The sequence below is a fragment of the Lepisma saccharinum genome, chromosome 24, assembly GCF_977018435.1.
Source record: "Lepisma saccharinum chromosome 24, izLepSacc3.1, whole genome shotgun sequence".
Taxonomy (NCBI): domain Eukaryota; kingdom Metazoa; phylum Arthropoda; class Insecta; order Zygentoma; family Lepismatidae; genus Lepisma; species Lepisma saccharinum.
This window is the reverse complement of record NC_139252.1, coordinates 44,542,013-44,548,012: the sequence shown is the minus strand read 5'-3', so window position 1 is coordinate 44,548,012 and position 6,000 is coordinate 44,542,013.

The window sequence follows — 6,000 nt, the reverse complement described above, 5'->3', positions numbered from 1 at the left end:
ACCAAATAAATATAAATAAGCATACTTTGATACATTTTTTTACACCAGCGAGTGATCAGACACTATCCATGTCACCATTGAACTCTAAAAATTGGACATGCATCACTTCAAAGAAAAATTATTATAAAAATAATATTTTTTCATAAAATATATTCTTTATTTGTCTAAATTTGTCAAAATACAATTGCTTCTGTTCTGTTAAGAAGTATTTCACTGCAGATTCTTCGCTATAACCTCTTGTTGGAGTGCAGTAACATTCATTTTTTCCTGAAAGGAAATAATGTCATAATATCAATTCTGGTCAGAATTTTCATTTCAAAAAACAATATTTTGCACAAGTAAAATAAACATCTTAGCCTTGAAGAAAATTGCAAAGCAACATCAAGAATTTACATTCTTCATGTCAGCACCATTCAGTTTTTTTTATAAAAGTAACCTTGGAGAATGCCGTAAAACCGATTGAATTTTGGCAAAAAAATTGCTTTTACTTCATATTATTTACTCAGAACTAGCATAAAGATTTTTAGTGAATGCTCAATATGTTATGTAACATCTAAATCTTTAATATTAGTGAAAATCAGTGTTTCCATCTACTTTTTTTAGAAAATTCCTCAGCATTCCGCAGAAAAAATGTCATATTTCATCTTTCTTTTAACATGCCAAATTAAATACAACATCTGCAACTTGTGCAATTATGCAGTATCATAAATAGATTTTAACCTTTTATTTTATTTTTGTCAATAATCTATAATTCTACCTACCTAATTACGAAGAAATTATGATTGTATGTATTTTTAGCATAAAAACAACTAAATATTACCAATTTTTTACCTCTTGAAACTTAATAATAACAATTGAACCACAAATGACCTAAATCTAGTATATTATACTTGTATTGTTTCATAGTTTTGAATTATTATAACTTCAAATCCAAATTTTGTCCAAAAATGATCATTCTTGCAAAAGAAACTAATCTTAAATCAGCCATAAAATACTTAATTACTGCTAAATCTGCATGAAAACTAACTGTTGGAGGCATAAACATCTTAGCCTTGAAGAAAATTGCAAAGCAACATCAAGAATTTACATTCTTCATGTCAGCACCATTCAGTTTTTTTTATAAAGGTAACCTCGGAGAATGCCGTAAAACCGATTCAATTTTGGCAAGAAAAATTGCTTTTACTTCATATTATTTGCTCAGAACTAGCATAAAGATTTTTAGTGAATGCTCAATATGTCATGTAACATCCAAATCGTTAATATTAGTGAAAATCAGTGTTTCCATCTACTTTTTTAGAATATTCTTCGGCATTCCGCAGAAAAAAATTCATGTTTCATCTTTCTTTTAGCATGTCAAGTTAAATACAATATCTGCAACTTGTGCAATCGTGCAGCATCGTAATTACATTTTAACCTTTTATTTTATTTTTGTCAATAATCTATAATTCTACCTACCTAATTACGAAAAAAATATGAATATAGTATATGGAGGGCATCACAAGCCTCATGAGAAACACAACTATACAAGACTACATGAGAGAGAAAGAGAGAGATGATTAACATAAGTGAGTAACCTAACAAGTGATTAAGAGAGAAATATAATTAGGAATTTAGTTTTGTCACACAAAAAATTACCCATATGGTGATTGATGGCTGGAAATATTGGAAAAGCTAGCTTTGCACATTATCTACCTAACCTGATAAGCAGCATGAAAAAATGAAAGTATACAACAAAATCTCTTCTGATTTTACATGTATTTCATAACAAGAATTTCTCACATTATAGTGGATAATGAGACAGGTCAAAATACTTATATAAACACTAGCTTGATAGCCTGGAATAGCTAGTCATTTTTTTATAATATACACTGTCTAGTCATGGCACTGTGACACTACTAGTAGTCATGGCATACTGTCACTTTCAGAGGGCTGTGTTTTTTTAAAGCCAGTATCATGTTTGTTTTGTTTATAATAGCACTTCATTGTAAACAGAATTTTGATTATGACTGCTATGTTCATTTGAGCTATTATTAAAGGTTTTTTCATAGGATAATTTTATTCTTGATAGCTTGTGCAACCAATCGAGAGCTGATCTAACAAGTATGACCGTGGCTGTGGTGCTGCCGTAGACTTACATTACGTAACGATGTCACAGAACAAATTAGTTGATTCGTAATTTGTAGATAGAGGCTCTGAACGTAACAACTTACGTGGTATTCTACGCCTTTTCACAACGCACAGGGAAGTGAGAAACAACATTTTTTTTAAAAGAAGAGGACAAATTTTGTGCAAAATTTAGGGGGGGGGAGTCATATACCGTAAACGAAAACTATATAGCTATTTTTAACAGTAAAAACATGCAGGGAAATACTTTGCGTCTCGACCATTCACTTTTTCACCACACACAACGCAGGCAACTTATTTCTCGCGATTATAGTTTCATGAGGTGGAGAAGTTCAGTGCTTCTTTACGTCCACATATTTGAATTAAACAAACAAAACAAAATACTTCTTTAAACACTGGCTAAACTGCCTTGTTTCCACTCACCTTTTAACACACGTTACACAACACAGATTAAATATATAGCGTGCATAAGTATAACACAATTAAACACACTTTGGCATTAATAATATTCAACTTACCGCTCAATAAACAAGATTATTCTTCATAAGATGTGCACGACTCCCGGTCAGCGTTTAAGGTAACAATATGGCCGCCACAGAAAATGTCCCGGATGGCCGCCACGCATGCATGATGACTGAATCCAACGTTGCGGAAATGTCTCTGAAACATTTCTCAGAGATGTAAGAAAAATGAGACGTTGCAGAAACTAGACAATGAAACTATAACATTGCAATGTTTCAGAAACAAAACTGGGACTTCATGTGATGCTTTCTGTAACGTCAACGCGAAACCAGAATGTTAGAAACATAAGTGAAAGATTGTAATATTTCTGAAATATGTTTGAAACTTGGTGTGCTGTATGGGATGGACCCAGGAGCAATGAATCCAGGTTCTGTCTTACTAGTGAATCACGACGTGTCTTCATCTGGAGAGAATCCGGAACACGGTTCCGTCCAGCTAACATTACTGAAGTGGACCATTACAGGGGTGGCGGAATCATGCTGTGCGGTGAGATCATCCTGGGGTCTCGCACTCCCGTGCATGTCTTCCCACGGGATACCAACACAGGTGCGGTGTATCGGAAGGACATTCTGGACCAGTTTGTTCGTCTGTTCGGGGTGCAGTTGGCCCTGAATTAATTCGGATGAATGATAATGCTCGTCCCCATCGAGCTGGCATAGTGGATGTGTAGCTTGAGACTCAAGACATCAGACGATTCGATTGGCCCATTTGCTCACTAGACTTGAACCCAACAGAGCATGCATGGGACATGTTTGGCAGGCGAATTGTGCAAACTGTTAAAACAAGCTTTAAACCCGAATTTAAATAAATTATTTTAAGAACTTAAAGTTTGGTTTATGTACGCCACTTATTGATGCTCCGAATTGTGACGACCGAGTTTCCTCACCGATTGTACGCAGGGAGGGCAAGGGAGCGGAAGCGAGTGACTATTTGAAAACACGGGGCCTGCGTGTGGCCAGTTCACCGCTAGAAAGAGCGTTGACGGGAGAAAAGTGCTTGCCCCTTTCTGTTTCTCTGCCGCGCTTGGCAAAGGCAATGTTGCTACATGAAGGGAAATTTTGGTCACACATACATAAACACATACATACAGAAATGATAGGTACGGTTTTTAAGTATGCTAATGCAGAGATCAACAGAAGTCTGTGTAGCGGTATGTTTCAATTCTTGACTTGCATTAGCATACTTAAAAATAATAATCTATTCCTTAAAAACATTTAGGATATACCCAAATTCAAAAGAAATAGTAGGCGAATTGTCCATCACCATTTTCAGTCAGTCTGTTTTCCACAATTGGATGGTCATTAATTGAAATAAAAACGTCAATAAGCAGAGGATAACATCTGCTTCACATAATCGGAATTCCATATTTTAAAACAACACAGGATGTAGAATAAAAAAGAATTAAAATAGTAATGGGCAATTTGTCTACTATATTATTACTATATTAATGACAATGGTCATGGACAATTTGCCGATCAATAGTTGTGAATCCCTTTGTACGAAACCTTTGTAAGTTGCTTGCAAAGACAAGATCAAACCTGCCTCGTGTTGACACAAAGGGAATTTGCATAGATCGAATACGCAGCACACATCAGCTGGATCAAGCGCAGCACAAACAACTTGAAACGTGACCGAAACTTAAGACACCGCTGAGTGAAGGTGAGCAATGCATTATTTATGCAGGGTAACGAAAGCACGCTGCGGTGACCTTGCTTCAGCTATGCACTGCAGAGCGTGGTATCAGCTTTTATTGTCTTATCGTACTTCCTTATCTTTTCCCCCAATAGAGCTAGTCGCAAATAATGTGATTCAAATTGTTTCGCGAATGTTGTTTATTTTTGCCCCTTGCATTGATTCTGAGCAGTAGCGGCGATTGGGTTCCAAAACCTGGCGGGCAAGGTGACAAAACTGGGGGACAAAGACAGTATATTTCCCTTTGTAGATAAGGTTTAGCATAGTGCGGGGGTAAAAGTGGGGGGCAACTGCCTCCCTCATCACCGCTACTGATCCTGATGAATTACTTTGACGAAGGAGCGAATTAACAGGGGTGCCCCCACTAGACCACATGTCCCTGCCAATAAAGGTAATAATACTCATCTATAATACTGTAATACAAATATTTCCAGTATTTCCTCACGTAATGTCAGAATCATACGAGGCTAGATTTCCTGCTGGATGCTCCAGTTTGACTTGGACTAATTATACGGTACGCTCATCTGCTAGTTTTCGCCTCACGTTATTCGTTACCGTACTTGTTGGTATATTTTTGTTCCCACAAGGCATTGCGCAGTGCAGACAAACTAAAAAAAATGGATGACTGACTTGAGGTAGAACGTCGTACGAGAATAGACACTGCTGTTATTATTAAAAATTAAAAGAAAAGCATGGGCTAGAATCGGCTAGAAAGAAAATATGACAATGAAAATGTACTCAACAAGCTTTTTAATAATTTGGTATGTATATTCATTCATAAAATAATATTTTATTCAAGTAAATATGTCAGACATTTAATACACTGCTAATAAGAATTTGCATTATCTGCTAGTCACATCTATTGTGTACAAATCTCATCGCTTTGGATAAATTCCTAAATACAGTTGAGAGTACTTTATACGTAACTCAGTTCTGCGTAATTCTATTTTATACATAAATTACTGTAGGTCTCGGCAAAATATAATTTTAAAACGTAAATTAAACCCTATTTATATGTAATGCATTTATAAGTAATTCTGTGTTATACGTACTAATTTTCATAAAATACAGTTGTTTTGTACGTGACAATCTCACAGAAGTGATAGTTTTCAGTTTCTACTACCTAGGTAATCGGCCATGGAGAACAAAGAAAGTTACACGCTTGAACAGAAGTAAAATGTATACAGGAACTGGACGCTAATTCACACAAAACTAAAACTGAAGTAGCTGCAGATTTAGGCATCGCTTATAACCACACTTTGAAGTCATTAGTAAAATCAATGCTAATTTAGACGATTTTTTTGAAAAATCTGGTAGTAAAACTATAAAACTATAGTGTCTACTGTAATATTTCAGTGTCAAAGTGTTCACTAATAATGTGGCAAATGTATTGTATATTTAAGAATCAAACTTTTAGATTCGTTAATTTACCACTTTATGACAGAAATAACCTGTAGAATATATCTTGTTCCTCAAAATAGATACAATTACAGTATTTTAATAATGATATGACATGGTATCTAAATCTGATTTGTAAGTAATTCTCAGTTATACGTATTATTTTCTCTTCACCTTGACATACGTATAACACGTTCAACTATTAATGAACACTAATGAACCCCATCGGGCGAGTGCCCTAGTTGCTCTGCCTGAAAGAAAGCC